At 36.9% G+C, this 20,780-nt stretch overlaps 1 pseudogene; it reads right to left on the bottom strand.

The window, feature by feature from the left end:
* Positions 1-20,780, bottom strand: part of LOC122334858 — a 149,978-nt pseudogene that overhangs the window by 22,847 nt on the left and 106,351 nt on the right.

Raw genomic sequence — 20,780 nt, 5'->3', positions numbered from 1 at the left:
AAGCATTCATCTTTTATATCCATTAGAAGTCCAACATATTTGGTGTACTCAAGCATTTCAACAATTTCAATGTGCTCAGAAGGAATTACGTGGTCTGGACTTTGAATTAGGTGCTCTGATGTTTGCAGCGCATAACTCATAACTTGCTGTGAAAACAAAGATCCCAGAGTCTTTATAAAGCATGGTGCTAATATTGTTGGAGCTGGGAGAGTTGATTAGATATGGCATCTGTTTTATCAAAATATGCATTGGCTATCATGTGAGAAACAATTTGTGTGTTTCAATTAGCATTACCCCCTCCAAAAACACTTGGTTGACACTTGGTTTTTATATTTTGGATGTGTTTTCTATTTTTATTTTGCTTTGTATGTTGACATAACTGCTGCTTAACAGTACACAGTAGTGTGATCATATCACGGTAGTGTGATCATATCTGCTGCACACAGTAGTGTGATCATATCATTAGAGAAATTATCTAGTTAGTCATGGTTTTCCCAAAACCGTAGTAGCATGGTTGTGTTTAAACCACACAGGACCCTCGTTAATGACATTGCATGCAGGTGGAGGAGCATTAACTTCTGCTGTTTAATCAATTTGATAATTCAATTTAAATGTCCAATTATTGCAGTGCATTTGCACAAACAACAAAACAGCATTTATTTTTTTTATTATAATCACATTAAAATGCAGTACGTAATTGATGTACACTTCATTCTCCTATGGGGTTGCTATGAGGTGCTGTTGTAACAAACATGGACTACTTCATTATTTTTATTCCACAGTTGTTTTGCTTTATTTGATGCATTATATTTCAATCAGACAGATGCTTCTTGCCTTCAATATACCAGCATAATGACTAACCATTAAACAATGACCGTGTTTGTTTTAGTGCTCATGCACTCTACAGTTTCAGTACAACAACACGAATAACTGTGTTCTGCACCAAACTTCAGACTTGTAATCACATTGGGGCAAATTTCAGACAGAACAAGCCAGATAAAAGTTAGAAACAACTCAAAAAAGACAAACAGCTCAAGCACATGAAAGTAGCTAAAACTCACATTCTGTAGACGCTCCAGGCCCTCCATAGAGTGCTGTAGTGGTCTTGATGTTCTCATTGCTCGGTGTGAACAGCACTTGCGTGGGGCTTGTGGGAGCCACCGGAGGAAATTCTCCATTGGCTGAAGATGAGAGAAAAGACACAATACATTGTTGTGGTCCAATACTCCTGCAGCAAGAGAAAACGTTGCAGGCATTGTTAAAGCGCAGTTTCTGTAAGCCTATAGATAATAGCTGTATTTTGGCTCAATAAACATACTTTTAGATAATACATATCACGACAATACCCATTCTCGGAAGCTGGTAATGATATCCACATTCTTGTCTTGAACTGTTTGAATATACGAGACATGCAGTGAATAAATGGCTCAACTGTTTGCATATCTTTCAAATGTTAATGATATGCTAATAAGGTTGCTTGCTGATGATGTAGGAGTCTTAAATGGGTGAACACTTGACCTCAAAATCTTGATATGCATTACTCGACAGGGAACATTCCATGTCACTTAGTGACTACTTAAAAATGCAGATCACAAATGGGCTATTATTTTATACACAAATAAAACATAACCTTTAGTGATAATTGCTAATACATCAAGCATTTATGGCTATCTGTCATTTTTACTTTCGTTGGTAAAAGCTGTTACTGGGGTCATGTAATATCTAAGCTAGATGCCTTTGCATTTCATGAGATTTTTTTTAAGATTTTTTCTCTCTTTGACTGGAATTGACATTTCCATCACCTCCCCTCATGCGATTTTCATGGGGTAATATTTTATGGACCACTCAATGCTAAAACATAGAACAGTGAGCACTGGGGATCTGTATAATTTTACACCAATTGCGTTGTCCATTTCTTGATTCTGATTTGCTGATATGTTGATTGCACGACTACGAGGTAGCACTTGTTGGCAGCCTAACATTGGCAAGTCAAGTTTCTGTTTTTGGCCATTTCTAGGGAAGATATTTTATGTGTGAAGGTCAGAATATGTGAAGAAAGAAAAAAAGCGGAATAACTATGATTCCTTTATTGTCATGGGTAAGGGTAATGGGTAATTTTCAAAGAATTCTTCAAAACCTTAGTGGGGTAAAATATCTGACAGAAACAAATATTTAAGCATTTGTCTTCAAAGAGTTTCTAGACAGTTCTAGTTTAATTATAAAGTATGTAACACTTGTACTCCTTGGACATAAACAAAACTAGACAACCACCACCAATGGTGTCAAGAGTTTAGTTCATATTTCTTAATTATTATGACAAGCCACATGAGCTTCCACATTGTTCCAATTGACAATTCCCTGTGAAGACAAATCATCCTAATCCCCCAAACGTAGCTGTTCAGACAATACTGGGACTCGGTGAAAAATGCTACCTCTCATCTCCATCCCTTAATCATCTCTTTAAAAATGCTCATCTACTCCCACGAAACTCCTGCACCACTCTGACTGGAGTTGGTATCATTCATCTCAATCTGGACTTCCTGTTGCAAGTGCTTTCCCATGAAGCACCATGTCGCAGGCTTATTATCTGTCGTCCCATTTCAGGAATCAAGAAGGAAGTTTATCTGATAAATTCCTATCTCTGAGACACCCTGCCTTGAGTCTCGTCACATCTGCTTTGTGTTTCGTCTTCGCGATGAACAGACTAAATCAAAGAAATGAGTAGATAGCAGTTACTAAAGAAAATTACTAAAGACAATATGTTTAAAAAGACACACAAAAAAGCATTACTTTAAAAAAGTACCTTACTAGTACTGGGTTGGAACCCACTTTGCCCTCATAAATGCCTTAATTGATCATAGCATAGATTCAACAAGGTCCTGGAAATATTCCTCATGGACTTTAGTCTATATTGACATGACAAGCATCATGTAGTTTCTGTTGACCTCACATCTATTATTCTCACATCTATTATTCCACATCTCAAAGACGCTCTTTTGGATTGAGCTCTAGTGAATATGGAGGCCATTTCAATGCAGTGTACTCAATGTCATGTTCAAGAAACCGGTTTTAGATAATTTGAGCTTTGTGACATGGTTCATTATCCTGCTGGAAGTAGCCATTATAAGATCGGCACACTGTGGTGATAAAGGGATGGACACGCACGGTCAGTAATAATACTCAGGTAGGCCGTGACATTTAGACAATGCTCAAGTAGTCCAAAGTGTAAAAAAAATTTTTTTAAAATACTTCCCACACCATTACACCACCACCGAATGGTTGATACAGGGCAACATGGATCTATGCTTTTATGTTAGTTCTGACCTTACTATCTGAATGTTGCAGCAGAATTCAAGACTTATCAGACCAGGCAGTCTTTTCCAGTTTTCCATTGTCCAATTTTGGTGAACTGTAGCCTCAGTTTCCTGTTCTTAGCTGACAGGAGTGCTATCTGGTGTGCTATCTGTAGTCCATCTACTTCATGCTTCAAGCTTCAACATATTGTGCATTCAGAGATGCTCTTCTGCAGATCTCAGTTTGTAACAAGTTTGAGTTGCTGTCTTTCTATCAGCTCAAAGCAGTCTGGCCAGTCTCCTCTGACCTCTGGCATCAACAAAGCATTTTCGCCCACAGAACTGCCACTCACTGCATATTTTCTCTTTTTTGTACCATTCTCTGTTAACTCCAGAGATAGTTGCACGTGTAAATCCCAGCAGATAAGCAGTTTCTGAAATACTCAGACCAGTACCAACACGTAAGATTGTCTTGACTACATGCCTAAATGCATCAAGTTGTTACCATGTGATTGGCTGATTAGAAGTTACATCATGTTACATTATTACTTTGTATGAAATAAACTCTTCCAGATAGCAGTGCTATACTTGGCAGACGGTCACCCTATATAGAAACTGAAACACTTGCAATGCAGTTCATTGATTTTTGTTGATCATAACATCATTCTTTTGTTTTGCACTGCTCATTTGCAGTCTAGACACGGTGTCATATGCAATGTGCCTATCTTAGGGAAGGGCAGGGTTTTTCAATTGGATTTGTCAATGCATAAATGAGATAAATAGAATAATGCATGCTTCTTATCTGATTTCAACTGAAGCATGTAAATGTAAATTTAAAAAGTGACATTCTATATTCTACTTCCAAAAAATGACACAATAGGCTACTTGTAATGCATTACCTATAATATAGTAACCACTAGGCCATGGCTCTGACTATTCATGTAGTTTTAATTTCACTATGTATGACAAGTTATGTATAGATTGACTGCAGCAGCACACACTGCAGCAGACAACTTTGGCTGGTGGTCAAAGACAAGATTTCTTGAACTATGGAAGAATGTAATCCTTTGCTCCAGGGAGAACTGTCACTCAGCAGTTTTTTTTTAAATCTGCCAGGACAATCAGAAAACAGCTTAGTCATCACTCTTCAAATACTTCAATATGTCTCCATATCCAACTGGCTAGTTGTGATAGTAACATGGTAGGTCAATGATAATCCAAATCCTAAAGCCTAGAATGACCTCAAGACCTTACAATAATAATAAAAAAGTGTTCCCTGATCATTTAAGTCACTTAATTGTTCAAAAGTAATGTTTACGGAATTGTCCAAAAATGTCTCCATGTTTGCTGCTGTCTTTTAATTTTACTCACATAAATTGACAACACACACAATGCTGTGCCAATTTGAAATACTGCGTTGATCAGATTGATGCCACTTTTACTGATAATGACAAATATGGTTAATGCGATTTGGAAATGATGCAAGTCAGGCTCAAACTTGTGTTTCTCAAATCAGAACCAAGGCTCAATGTGCTGAGAGGCTGTGTTAGGGCATGGCTCGATTTTGTGTTAGTATTCTAATCTCACATATACCCTGAAGGTCTGAATGAATTCAGATGAAGCTGGAAGTCAGAGCGGTTTCCTGCCCACTGTCAGTTTCTCTTAAGGGGGATGTCAGATGAGGACTTTTATATGCATGCTTTGTAGTCTAGATAGCAGTACTTATTGGAGAGCTGCAGGAGAACGATAAATCAAACATGTGCAAACTTGTAAAATTCTCTTGACACAATAGTAGAAAAGAATGGGAATTGCACCTACATATCTTTAAGCTTTAAAACTTAAGCCACACTTTAAAATATATGGATTAAATTGCATCACAACAAAGCATATTGAACAACAAAGCATCACCTGTAAATATTAATGTCTATCTATCTATCTATCTATCTATCTATCTATCTATCTATCTATCTATCTATCTATCTATCTATCTATCTATCTATCTAAGCATGTATTTATTTATTTCTATTTAATGGCAAAAATATATAGTCCAAACTATTATTGTTTTAAAGGGTATGTGTGTAGCTGTCAGTCATACACGAATGTTTACTATAGTCTTTAATTTAATTTTAATTTAGTTTCATAAACAGATAATCCTTTCTGGATTACAATCCAGAATAAAAAAGTTAATTTCAAAGACTGGTTGGTTATGTACTTAATCAAATATTGATTTTGGATAATTTTTTCCCCAAAAAAGTTACAGACTGCAGCTTTAACTTTGGACAGTCTTTATCTCCCTTTGTCAACAATTCAGTATTCCAATGTCTCCATCCAAACAGCATCCCTGGCCCACATAATCCCTGTGAGATACATTGGAGAGCTCCACTCATGCTGCTGAGAAAGCAAAGCATTCCATGTCACTCGTTAGGGAAACACCAAACCATCGCTGAGCAGCTGGCATTGTCATAAAAGCAGCACTGGATGATTTTACGAGGTTTTGGGCACCACAGGTATTGCCACACAATGAGTGTCTGGGCATAAAATCCTAAAAAAAAACCTAGTATGACTTTCCTGACAGCTTTTTTTTTTTTTTTACTGTTCCATCACAGGCTGCTGCTCTGGTTAGGCTATGCTAATTTTCTTATTGATATGACTCCCTGTTCCAAAGAGGAAACTAATAAAAACAGGATAAGAGAGACTGCCGCCATGCCAAAGCCAGGAAATAGAGGTAAACACCCACACAGTGAATCCAATGCCATCTGTTTCAATCGGAGAACAGTGAGATTTGTTGTGGCCCTTACAGGAAACACACACAACAACAGAATTGATGAATGCATTTATCACCATTTGACAGAGGCCACGCCCAGAGCAAAAATTTTTCATGCATTTTTTCACTATTGAATGTTACCACAACCTCATCACAGGGGTAGACCTACTAGAGCCATCTGCGGTTAAGAGCTTTGCACCATGAAACAATTTCGATACATCATGCATCATAACGTGATTTGTGAGAATAAAAGCAGCCTTCTGGTTACCAGCTCTGAGTTTAACCTCTAAACCATGGCTTTTAAGCTCCAGGCTTCAAGGCCACTGTCCTCCAGATTTAACTTTTAAAATTCAAACATGTTGAGAATTTTTGCATCAGTTACTGAATTTTAATAAATTATCATGATGTTTTAGATATTTTAATGCAGTAGTTGCATTTTATTACTTATGTTAAAGTCTTACCAAAACCACTTTTATTCTCCAGTTTGATATCTTTTCCATTTTGAGCACAGTTTGTGACACTGAGATTAGATTTCTCCTGGAAAGGAACCTGATGTCAGATAACTACAGCATTTTTTTTCCTCTGGAGAAGACTCTAGATTCATCCATTCTATCTCTTTGCTGTCTAGAGGAAACAACTGATCTTGTGTGATTTTTCTATCCTAAGGGCCCTGTCCCCGTATTATGTAGCTGGTACCAAATTTTAAACAATTACATTTTAAACAAATCAGTCATGTCAATGATACACAACACTCAACCTTGGAAACAATGCTAGATGCTTAGACAGCAAACCCTAGTGTGATGATGTATAACTATAATATTTCATTTAGGCGGGGAATGAGGGCATAATGTATAACTCTACACATTCCAAAGTGTCATCGGAAAGGGAAATGGCAGAGAGGATGGAATAAATGGCAGCCGCAGTGCTGCCGTGGCGAATCGATGTGTGTCAGAAAATGGCGTCAAATATAAATTGCTGGGCAAATATTTCATGGAGCAAGTGAGCCATTCAACATCAGTGGCACTCTCTCTCTCATGCCAACCGAGAGAGATTAGGATGCTTTGTGAAGCGCTCAGATCTTATAAAGATATATATCTCATCGTGTCTAATGATGCTTTAAAATCATCACACTGTGAGGATCAAAGTGCCAGCCATCAAGACGGAATATTCCCTGCACATATTATTTATGTATGTTCAGGTTAAGCTGTCTGCTTTGCTGTGTATTAGTTGTCTTTAATGCAAGGATACATTATTGAAAGCTAAAACAAACTGGAATTATAAATTAATGTGTTTTAAACAGCACAGCAAACAACTGTAAAGCCCAATACACTCCTTCTGGGAAGTAAACCACTTTTTCCTCTCACTGTTGCCAGGGTCTAGAAGGGCAAATGTATGATGGAGTCAGTGCCAAGTTGATTCTATCTGCCAAAAGCTGAAGTGCATTGGTTCTTTCAGAGAGAGAGGAAAAAAGCTAGATACCATAAGGCACACAAATAAATGATCTTATCCTGTTTAATCCTAGAGGTTTGCATTAATGATTCCCATTCCTGTTCTTTTCCCAGCTGTGCAATATCCTGTGCTGATCTCCTTCAAATCCCTCTAAAGAGCCCCCTCAGACAGCTCACAATTCCATTCACAATCAAAATGTGGAACTCAAGAGGATGCTTTACTTGTCAATGTCCTCTTAGCACTGGCTAAAAGGTCTTGTCATTCTTGTGTCATCACTGACCTGGCATTTCATTGAATGTGTCACTGTTTGAAGAGTTGATTACAGCCTCAGCAGAGAGCGATTTGTATGAAATATTCAGAAAGACCTGAATCTACATTGTGATCTGTTTTTGCAGCTTCATATTTGGATTCATACATTCCAAAAATATTTAATAAATAAAAAAGTGTACTCTACTCACTATGAACTATAAGGCAAAAATGTTAAGTCATATTTTTGAATATCAGTTAATTTGGTAACACTAGAATCAATAACACTTGTTAACTATTAACTACGACGTTTTGCATGCTAATAAAATGTTACAGTTTTATATATATATATATATATATATATATATATATATATATATATATATATATGTGTGTTTGTGTGTGTGTAAATACATCTGCAAATGTTTTCATTTTGTAATGGTAAGCATAAAAACTACTTTCTTGATTTCAAGTTAAAACAGCTATTTGCTCACAGCAAATAAATCCTGTCAATTCGCCAGCTCTAGAACCCTCATTATGAACAAAAAAAGTTGATGTCAACCAGTGAAAGTCAGCCAGTCAATAAATACTTATGATACGCCCACAGAGGATCAATTTCAGGTACCCTAGCGCTATAATCATAAAAAGAGAAAAAAAAAAAGACTACTGCTAATTAAGGGTAGTTTCATAGCGTTCTTTTTAGGCAAAGTCAGTTCTCTAAAAATTATATTTCAGCTTGAATAGAGTGGTGGTATCAGCCACTAAAAAAGCAATTAGTGGGTGGAAAATGCTAACGCGAATAATTTTTTATTAAAATAGCTACTTCTCTCATCTCAAAAATGGCAGAGAATGAAAACAGTTAAGCTGCGATACTTACTTTCAAGGAAGCACTCCATGCTCAGAGTGAAGTTATCCACAGCAAATGCAATTCCTGCACTCGAGGAAATATCAGCACTGAACTGCAGGTAGAATCTGAAAGTGAGACACAGAAAAACAGAGTAATATTAAAAGAGAGACAAAAACACAAGGTGGTAATGCAGTTTATAAAGGCTTACGTAATATGTATATAGTGTTAACTAATGTAGTACAGCAGACGTATAATGTATACAGTAAAACCCATCATATTCCTCATGCTACATTGTTTTGAATAAATCCCTGGGATTTAAAACCCCTTACCCTCTATAAATTAATATGTCTTATACCAATAAATGGGTCAGAATTGGTTCTTTGGGTCACAGAGCATAAGGCTTTGCAGAAGTGTTGAATAAATCAAAAAAATTGGACTACAACAAGAAAAGGAAGGAGGCCAGAAATGAAATTTTAATCGTTCTCTGTGGACTGGAATTAGCGAGGCTCCGGATAACAAGAGCAGAGGTTGGGGTTTGGGGAATTGTGGGGGTTTTGGGAGGGTTAGATGAGATTCCAATCAAACATGTAGAGATGTAACAGTCTTCTATTTTCCTCTGCCCTCCTTACTCTTACAAGTCAAGAGCAGCTGCTAATTGGAGTGAAAGTGTGGATGAATGGTGAGTCTCTTCATTGATTTTTTTTTTTTTTTTTTTTTCTGGGTAGAGTGATATGTTGAGCATGGGATGTGCAGGGCTGTGCTGGGACCACAGGGATTCATTAGGATTTTAGAGTAAATGTGTGGGTTTGTGCAAAACCAAAGGTGTTCAGTCTTCAGAAGGCTGTAGACTTCTCACTACAATGTGCACAATGGTGGGTGAACCTATTGCTTTGGACCTAAAACTTGACTTTGCATTAAATCATTCTTGCAATTGTTTAAAGCAAGAATGATTATTCTTGATTGTGCCATCGTAGGGTTTTAAATCAAGTGCATACTCATACACAGGTTGTGACTAGACTTACAGATCCACCAAACCGAAAAGTGGTAGGGTAATGAGTTTCCACCCTTTCCCCATATTAGCTTCACTTGTTGAGTTCCAGAGACTCCTCTGACCCTCAGGACCCGTGCTGTTCTCTACAATCCAGAGCGATAGCATTCCATTCGAAGATCCACACACCCAGAACTTCACCTATAGAAGAAATCACAAAATCAGATTTAAACATTAAATAAACTATTCCTTTCCAAAGTTGGCAGACATTTCGCGAATGAATATGCATAATCGATTCTCAGCCCACAGTTCTTTCGCTGATCGTTTGATGCATATTGCACAAAAAAGCCAAACATTGGCTGAAAACCAGCAGTAACAATATGCCATGTAAATTTAGTTTATTACAGAAAGTGCCTTATTCACAGAGGTTTTCGCCAGGAGCCTTGCCAGCCACCTTTTGAGTGCCACTATTAACGTTTGTATACATTTGCTACTAAGCATTTTTGCAGTAATTCATCAAATGATTGAGACAGGCACATATTCAGATGCGCAGTGCAGTCAAGCACACTTAAGGCCTTTTAAAAAAGAGCAGTCAGGTGCTTGGTTTGCAGTGGTGAAGTGATATTGCATAGTCCCTGCAAGTATACCAGACAGTGATAGTCTGCTGGATTCTTCACAATGTAGCACTCGTATTTGCATAATACATTTAAGGTAACAGGTGCAAAAACAATGCAGACAGTTCATGCAAATTAATATACCAGGAGGTGACATTTTAACAACTGGGCATTATATATCCATAAGCAGAACAGGTTTTTTTGAAGTCATATATTTTAAAGGAATATTCAGAATTCAACAAAAGTTGAAGACAGTGGTCTAAGATTACCATAAAAAGTGTTTTTTTATTTTATTGTGTATGTGGGTTAAATTAAAGTACTTACAAAGGAAGAGGGCCAATCGATAAATTAAAAAAAAAAGTAAAAAAAAATCTATCTCTCTCATTTTTAACCAAATGCTTAAATTTGCTCCTAAATCCTTCAGAAATTCTCTCAGCTGAACTTTGCATACTTGATTAGTTAGTTTCAGAAGAACATAAACTATGATGATAAAGTTTACATGCAATTCCACAAACATATTTGTCATTTACAAACCAGGACTGCCGCACCATTATTTTTTTTTTTTTTACATTACGCAATCATAGAGTTCATATTCAACCACTATACAACAAAATGTGGTCAGTCACTTTTCCATGTTAATTAGAGGTCCTTGGTCAAATAAAGCTTTGCAGCTTGGACAAGGCTTTATATCAATGTCAAAAGTCTGGCTCTGTAAAACAACGCATGATCTAGTGCAGGTTGTAATGCTTATATCACATCTGCTCTGAGGTTCATCTATTTAAAAGGACCTTTATGTCGGGCGTCTTGCAGCGGGTTGTGAAAACGGCAGCTGTTGAAAGGAGCAAGGCTTCTCCTATTACAGAAGTCACGCTGAGAACAGTGGCTGGGGGAGAGATCACAGTCGTAATCTACAGTCTTGGTTCGTGTCTGGATCTAGTCCAATATGCTGTCATGGCCTGCTGTGCCTCCACACCACTCTGGGCACCATTCATACAAGAGTAAGCCTTCACCTCACATCTATCCAAAACTGTCAGTCAAGACTTCTCATAAAGCCCAAACCAACATTCACTTCTCCACCTGTGTTTCTATTTATCTACACTCCATAATCACCTTGACATTTTCTCTGTCTTTTTTTTTTTTACTTTCATTTCTTTATCCCACTGTTTCTCTCTCTTCTCCATCTCTGTCAGTCTGCGTACCCTCCGTTCCCTCTGAAACTGGCTGTTTGAGTGTTTTTCTTCTTCAGGAAGTCTTTTGCCGTTGTGTAATTCACCCTTCCCAGCAGGCTTGTGTGTGTGAGCCACAGACTGATGGGGTCAAGGTCTATGAATTCTGAATTTAAAACGGAGACAGTGTTTCAAAAGCTTTCCATCTAGGCGAGAGCCAGACATTTTTCCATTCTTCAAAACGGACATTAACATTTCACATTTGGTTGCCAAATTTCCATGTAATTACATTCAAATGACATTGAAATGTGGGTACAACAATAACCTTCTGACACTGGGCTACATTCTGTCGGTAGCTATTACAGAAGCAACTCATTAAAGCTATTGTGCATCCTAAAATGTCACATATAGCCTTAAACACTGGAAAAGTACTAGGTCAAACTAAACCAACATTTTGAAATGTTTCATCATGGCTCTGCAAGCTAACAATGCAACCATTTGAAAAATGACTAAAATGTAAGAGCTATTATAATCACACATGACATTTTAGCAAAATATAACTCCCACCCCCCAAAAAAACTGAATTTACATGCAAAACTGCACACGTTATACAAAGATAACCAATGTATATAGCAGCACTGTAGTCACAATTCAGATGGGTTTCTTGAAAAATAAAAATGTAAACATATGTAATTGTGTAAATGTAAATATGTATTATTATTCTAAATATGAATTAGTCAAAAAAAATTGTTTGATAAACTATTGCAATCAGTGTTAAATATATTCAATGATTTAATTTACTGAGATGCTATTTATATATTTTTACACTGTTTTCTGCTGCTTGATAATGTTTTTTTAGACCAATGTCAAATTGTTAAGTTTAGGTATTGGGTAGGATTAGGGCAACCTGTTCTCCTACCAATATGCCCAAATAGGTTGTTTGTCCAAATCCCTGAAATACCACCCATCAGAGTGTATGCTACAATTGCGCCCCAATCAGCAACAGAACATTTTTATATTAGTTTTGGATTAATGGCTCTCATAACATTTCAGGCACATACTATAGCAGTGTCAGTGCAAGAATATTTCATGGATTATTGCATTCTTTTGTGTGGTCGAAGTGTGGTAAGTTATTTACTTTGACAGTCTTGCAGTATTTAAAGGAAATGTAGTGTAATTGTCATTTTTGTCTGTTAAATTAGTCCTAAAAAGGTCATGTCTTATTCTGAAGGTGTAGGTCTGCTAACAATACCAATGCCAATAACAACTGGGTACCTGTTACATCATAAGAAGTAAGGCATTTATATTGATATTAGTTTAATTCTTATTCTGAAGTCACAGTAGCCACCCGGATTCAGTCTGTATGTAGATCAGATGATTGAGACAACTCTACATTACTAAATGTCAGTAGAGACCATGTCAATTAGATGAGGCCTTCACGGAGGCCTTCACCTTTGGGACTCATCATCTTAAATTATGAAATTATTCAGTTCCTTTATTTAATAATTTCAAGGCAACGGCTTTCCTCAATTTTGAAGTCAACTGATCACTTTTTACAGTGTAAATGTAATAACTACCTTACTAACTATTAATTTACTGAGGAAAAAAAGTATTAGTTAACTAGTATACTAACATATTTTATAGTATTCTTTTTTTTCTAGTTATTACCATATATGTGGCTACTGGATCATTGCATATATAAAATAGCTTACTTTTGTGCAAGATAAGGTGGATGCATGATAATGAATAGCTGATCATTAGAATTTTAAAGAACTGGGTCCCCTACAAGGATATCATAATTTTCCAGAGTCTTTGGTGGTTTGAAAATACCTGTTATAAAAATATATCACAGAGTGAGCTAACACACAACAGAGCTACCACCAATCTCCTCTAAACAGAGAAAGGAACAAAATCTTAATGTCCCACTTAACCTGTATTCAGTCTACAATGCAAACTGCATGTGGAGATACATCAATCATAAGTACAATGTTATTTTTTGGAACATAGTCTCTCCTTCTGCTTATCTGTGGCCATTACCTCCTGTGGACATTATCCTAACAGCCATATAACTCGTATCAGTATTCAGAGCATTTCTAAAGGTGTAGCATCGATCGCTGCATGCATAGCGTAGAATACATTTGCAAATAAGGCTTGATGGAAACTTCATTTCCTCAGAGATCCAAAGACAGCATGCATTACGGTCACTTGCGGAATGCAGAAACGTCGTCTTCTTACCATGCAAGGGGCGTTCCGTAGGGGGTAGAAGAAAAGCGGGCTTCGCACCTGGGCTGATCCTCGCTGACCTTTGGGCTGACTATCAATGGCCAACAAGGCCCCTGAAACACATGAAACAAACATGACACAACATATCGTCTCCCGGATGAAAAGATGAAAGATAAAATACAGACTAAAGCCAGTCAGAAGCGTATTGTCAATCTTTAATAAAGATTATTTATTAACCATGTCTGCTTAAATTATTTCACTTTCTTTTTAATTTATGAAGGTAAGAACTCAACTTGAGTCCAAACAACAAAAAAGCTCTGTTTTATTTAGATAAATAGTTAATCAAGCACAAGGTTAAGAAGTTTAGGTGGAGGACCTGGGGATGGACAGCTGCTTCTGAGGCTTTGAGGAATGGATGGATGGGCCCTCCATTGTGGGCCTCTTCCTGGAACCAGCTGCCAGCCGCAATCCTCTCTTCCAAACGAGCAATAGCTGCCATTGAGGAACTGACCTGGTTGAGTAAAAGAAGACAATGAGACATTTTGAGAGTACTGTGAGACCTGAGAAAAAAGAATTGAGAGGGATGAAAATAAAAAGAAAAATATGGGCTAGCAATTGTATCCTTTAGCTAAAGAGCTTAGAATCTTTGATGAGCAATAGTCTCTCGCTGCTTTTTAAAATGTCTGAAGAGGCATAAGAGAACAGATGAGTGTTGATGAGTGCAAGTCAGGATATGGTTTTGAGGTAAAGGAACAGAAAGGCAGGAAAGAATGTGTGTAGGAAGGCCATATTAGAAGTGGCCTCAAAGCCCTTCCATCAACAGACAATTCATTCAACCCCGTGCTGCAGGGATGGCTCTGACCTTCATTAAGAAACATGGGGGGAAGAAACATGGTTGCCCTCCAGCGATCCACTGCATTACAGAGGATAAATTGCCTGCTGGCGTGCAACTTACAAGCTTTGCTTGAGGTCTGTACAATCCAGAATTATGCATAGAAAAAGACATGCTTCTGAGCAGTGGCTACATTCAATGGGAACAAAGTGATTACGGTAAATGGCTCATTGATAAATGAAGAAGAATTAGAGAAAATATATACAGTTTTCTTTCTTTCATTCTTACAACCTTGCCCAAAACCTTTCTCTCAAACAAATAAAAATAACTGTAAAAAAGACCATACATGTCTATATCATGCCTGTTTTATCTTAATAAGTGCCATATAGGCCTTGGCAGGATTCTAATAATAATAAGAATAAAAAAATGGGGTTTCACAGTATCATTATGGTCTGGTTAAAAATCATAATGACACTTGTATTTTCCATTAATTCAAAATGTTAATAAAAATAAATGAATAAAACAAAATAATAAAATAAAATAAAGGGGTGAGAATAGAATGTAGGTGTATAGAATTGGTGACATAGTTTGGTTGTTGCATTATTTTCTGAGTTTTCCTTCAAATGATACATAGGCATTTGCACAAAATCGCAACTGCAGTGACCTGTGCATTATTTCTTCACGTGGTCTTCACAAGTCAATTGTCAACAAGCTTATTAAAGAGACAATCAAATCTTGTTGTGCAAAATAAATGAGCTGAATGGGTTTGAAAGAGACTGATTAATGGGTTGCTAATCAATATTAATATCTGCGGTGGCATATCGAACATGAACAGTGACATTTAGCATTGTTCTAACAATAAACAAAGCCTGGAATCCTGTTAAATCTCAAAATGTTGCCTTTCTCTTTGCACTGCAGGTGGACCCACTGAAATTTGATTACAGCTGCTGCACTGTATTGATCTGAGAGGTGTGAGGCAGGATCAGCTAATCATCCGCTGAGGGGAGATGCTACAGCTCTGGACTCACTGCTATTAACCAGGAGAGAGTAAACACATCGACCAGCATGACCACACTCGTGAGGATTAGCATGAAGAGCAATAACAGGGAATGAGAGAGAAAGATTACAAAGAAAAAAAGAAATGCTCTGCGCGATTTGAATGACACAGGATGAGATTGCAGCTTTCCATTTTGCACCAAAATGCTGCTGGCAGTATCTGTGCTGTGCTTGCGAACCTGAAGGAATGGATCACTAATGAATCCTCTATGATGGAATGAAATTGCATCGTACAGGATAGATTATGGCAGGTATGAAATAAAGGATCAGTACAGTGTGAGCATCTGATCTTTAAGGTAAGGGGAGTTTAGCAAAGAAATGAAGAAGAATGGAATGATGGGAAAAGGTAGGGCCTTCAGACAAAATTACAGGAAAATAGGCTAAATGTGGGAGATATGTCATCAGAACTGAAATTGTTTGGTGGGAAAAAGTTTAAAAGTGCAATGCGGCATTGAAAGCGTCTGAAATATACTCTCAGAAATTCAGTGAAAACAATAGACGTTTCAACTAAAGTGACTAAATGGCGTATGGATTTACCTGATCCTGCTAATTTGTATATCTAGAATCAGTTCACTCTGCTACTGTTATTGGGACTCAAAGCTAACTCAAATTTTATATGATGTTATCTTTCAAAAGGTCCTATACTATTGCTTTATTTTAAAACACGTCTTATGTGTTTTATTAGGCATAAATGAATGAATGAATGAATTGATATAATTATTCAGAAAGCATGCATTCAATTAGTAGACATTTAAATAGCAAACAAACAAACAAACATGAGTAAATAAATAATTACATAAAGTTTCTTTTGATTTGTTTAGGAATTAAAGATTCCTTAGGAAGTCAGTATATCACAGTTTATACAAATATACTGAATAGCAAAAAGCTAATTATAATAATAAGAACCATTATTAATAAATTACTCTATTTTCAACAAATATGATCAAATATACTGTATATTATCCAACCCCACCACACACAGACACACACACACACACCAATTTATTTGTCTTACAGCAAATTACTTTTATAAAAATGAACTTTTACAGCAATTTATTAAAAGTTATTTACAGTATCTTTTATTTCACTTTAAGAATCTGTGTTTGGTGTGTGTGTGTGTTTGTGTTATCCTTTTTTTTTCATTTCGAGAGAAACAGTATGTCTGGGATGACAGTGACTACTGAACCACAACAACTCCCGAAATGTCCAATAAACACAACCTCTGTTATATAATGGGCAAATACACAATGGCTTCATTAAAGAGCTGCTGTTGCCCTCCTGAGCCCCCGTCTGCTGTCTCGTCCTCCAAACGAACGGCACTAATACTTACGGCAATGTTCCCCCTCATCGTCCCCTTGTGGACAGTCAGGGTTGAAGTCACACAGCTGGCTCACATTGATCTCCCGGCCCCCTCTGCAGTGATAGCGGCCCCGAAGAGTGACGTTTTGAGAGGTTCCTGGGCAGAGAAAGACAAGAGGGAATCAGAGACACTAATTACAGAGACAGTCCCCCTGAAGGAGCCAAGGTTTTAATCCCTCAAGGGCATAACGGTGATAAAGCAGAATTTCAATCCCAGCAACTCTCTGATTCCAGGGTCACCCTTGCTTAAGAAGTAACATTTGAGCATGCGGCCCTGATCATTAACCATTAGCCCACCTTTACCTCATTTTTCTCGTACATAATCTTTTACAACCACACATTAGGTGTAACAGGTATTCCGAAGAGGTTTACTTCATGTCTTTCCGATAGACTTCATGCCAAGAAAGTAAATCAGAGGGTTACATTAAAAGCTTCTGTGCAAACAAACACAAAGACATCAAGTAAATTCAGCACTTTGTGAAGCTAAATGAGGCAGAAAGAAGACATAAAAGAGACAAAACTTCTCAGTAGTCACTTGTTTTTATGGCTTCAGTGACAGGAAAGGATACTGACAAAGGCTATCAACAAATGAAAGCACAAAGAGCCGTTTCCTGTCCAATAAAGATACAACAGGCACTCCGAAACTGTGTTAATGTAATGAGAACTCAAGTACAGCTCTAAAGAGATGAACAAAAACATATGCAACTTCTGCCCTTTTGTGGGACAAGACACAGATCATTTTACTATGGCGCAATATATAGTTTTTCTTTTTGCATATGGAGCGCTAGCTTAATGCACTTTAGAATATGTAGGACAGAACAATGGTTCAGATAAGTAGTGTGTCATCTGGATTTATGATAGTTAAGTCTGATAGCATCAGAGTGAACACACCGAGATGTAACAACGGTTTGCATATCTATGCAAATGGAAGACAGTCGCAGAGCTGTACAAATGGACCGGCTCACCAGGGGTTCATCATACTGCTGACAATGATAAAGAGAATGATTGTACAGAAAGAAATATGGGGGGGAAAACAAGCCCACTGATGTGTTTAACTTCCTTCTTTAAAAAAAAAAAGTTAGATTTTATCACCGGCGGCTACAGGGGCATAATGCACCCTTGATCTGGGTGATGGCAGATTTTGTTGTGAAGACACATGACGAGAGATGTTCATCTGAGATAATACTGCTTCAACCACTAGATAGAAATCAAGTCAAGAAGATAACCAAATGTACAATATTGGGCTAGGATTTCCAAAATCTTAGCAGGAATTGATTTTATATTTTTGAGATGTGTTGGCTAATGCTAGTTCCAGTATTATAGACTTTAAAAGAGCAACATTGTGGTCTCTAGTACGTCAGTGTATGATAACAGAGATAAGGGAGATGCATGAATGCTGGTTTGGTTTCTACTTCTTTTTACTTTATGTAGATATATTGACCCTGTCCTGGTAATATTTATATATTTGAGTTGATTCCATCGATTACCCAAAAAAAAAAAAAAAAAAATTCTAACCTATCATTAAAGTAAAACAAACTTCTGATTCTGAAATAAATGCTTTCTCTAGCTCATGTTGGCCATGATTATGGACTCACAATTATTGCAACATCCCAGCATAACAGCTATGAGTTTTCTAATACAATATTTGAAGAACACCTGATAAGAGATCAGAGATCATTCCTTCACACAGTATCTCTCTAGATCTCTCAATTTTACTATTAATGTTGGCGAGTCTTCTCTTCAGTTCACCACACTCATTAACTATAAGGTTTAGTACAGAGAACTGGGACGGCCATGACAAAAGCTCAATTTTGTGTTCAGTGACCCATTTTTGCGTTGATTTTGATGTTTGTTTTGGATTACTGTGCTGATTGAAGATTCAACCACAACCTATTATCATGATAACTGTGTCAAATGAACACACACGAGAACGAAGGGTAATGGTCTGTAATAAATCTACATCAGGTAAGCCGAAGGCTGCAAACACATGTATACATCCATAGGACCCGACAAACGAAAACTTAAACCAGCAGGAACTTAAATACACATGCATATTAGGAGAATTAAAAAGACACAGGTGTAATCAAAGAGAGACAGAAAAAGAAATAAATAAATACAAAAAAAAACCTTAAACTTTAAAGATCCAGCAATATATTTAATCGTAGACACGGGGTACTTTTTATACCTGTTTGTACTAAACCCATCTGCTGTGTTTGCTGCCAAAGAGCTCTATTTTTTGGTAGTTTCATCTGACCATAGAAGCCAGTGCCATTTGAAGTTTGTTTTTGGATTTTAGAAAGAGTTTTTCTTAAAACCCCAGTGATGTAGGGGCTGCTTGATATTTTTAGGCTTTCTGACCCCAAAACTCAACAAATCTCTGCAATTCACCAGCTGTGATTCTTCTTTGGGTTCTTGGCCATTCAAAGCTACATAATTTAGCTTCAACGAAAGGTTAGAATTTTTGTACATTTTTTGAACGACAGTTAAAAATATCAACAATGCAGACTCATTTTCACAGCCACCTTCGTTCATATTTACCAAGGTTGCCATTATTAATGTACGGCACTAAGCAATGTGCAGACTAAATGTCTGAATTTTTGTTCTTACCACTTGTGAAATATTTACACTTAAAATAAAAATCTGTTATAGTTATATAAACTGATATTGAATGCAATTTGTGAAACTTAAGACAGTACTATTTGAAAGTATTTTTATGGTCTTGTAATTCATTGATATTATATTATGTACTTTTTAATGTACTATTAAGTACTTTTTTAATATAATTTGAAGTACACTAAAAGTGCATATGGGTAGTTGGCCATGTGCAATAAATAAATAAATAACATGAGAAAAAATGTATCTTCATTCTTACAAATAGTCACAAATAGCATGAAATAGATTTATCTTTACTGAGGTTATTATTTATTCTTTTTTATTTGTATTTATTTATTTATTTGCTCTCACACCATTGGGCAGACTAATACACCAATACAATTAAACGCACATCTTTTCACAATGAAACAAGGTCTTTACTCTACAAACACAATATTTTTACACAAATTAGGCTTTGTTTTATTTATTTTTTCCCCTTCAAAATACATTATTTATCACTACACTAGATTAATTTATATTAACACCTATAATAAGTCTGGGTAAAACACTGTCTGGGTAAAATTCAGGGAACTCAGTGTATGGGTGAATGGATGTATCAATCTCGGTATCTGTGGCAGTGGATCACAATTCCTAAAAGAGATGCTGAGTGAACAGACAGGATGAGAATTAGCTTTGTAATACAGGATGTGTTTTTTAAGGACTACTCTCTTTCAGTCTTGCATGATGACACATCAGCTAGAGATGGATTATTTTCTATAACCAATCTGACTCCCTTTCATTCGTCTCTTAGTACTACATCAAATTGTAACTTTCAACTGCACGCACATTTACATGCATTGAGTGAGAACCATCAGTTCATGAAAATGGCATAGTAATTAATAGCCCTGTTTCACATCCCAGCATGGCAGCATTGCTAAAGAAAAAAATACTAATAGTCTTTTAATCAAACGCTCTGTGTATATTGCAAGTATAGAAAAAAAAAGCGGAGAAACAAAAGTCGAAGGGGTGTTAATACACCAATCTGCTCTGATGCAGCTAGGCTTTGTGATGAAAGAACAAAGATGTGATGGATATGTCGGACTAGCGTCGGTGTGTGAGTACTAAAATGATTTAATTATTGTTCGGCAGACATTTGACAGCCAGCCGTAACAGTGAGTCATACGACTAGCGGGCAAACATTCATATCAGCGAGCTGAAAGCTAAGCTAAGATAAAAGACACTCAATCTGTCACTGCACATGGGGAAAAAAAAAGCTTAATGACCATTATGAAGGTTCGCAGGCTCTGCGGCGCAAATGCTAACCCTTGTAAACACTGAATGGAGGATGTGC

The sequence above is a fragment of the Puntigrus tetrazona genome, unplaced genomic scaffold (genome assembly GCF_018831695.1).
Source record: "Puntigrus tetrazona isolate hp1 unplaced genomic scaffold, ASM1883169v1 S000000656, whole genome shotgun sequence".
NCBI classification, from domain to species: domain Eukaryota; kingdom Metazoa; phylum Chordata; class Actinopteri; order Cypriniformes; family Cyprinidae; genus Puntigrus; species Puntigrus tetrazona.
This window is presented reverse-complemented; position numbering and strand designations above follow the sequence as displayed.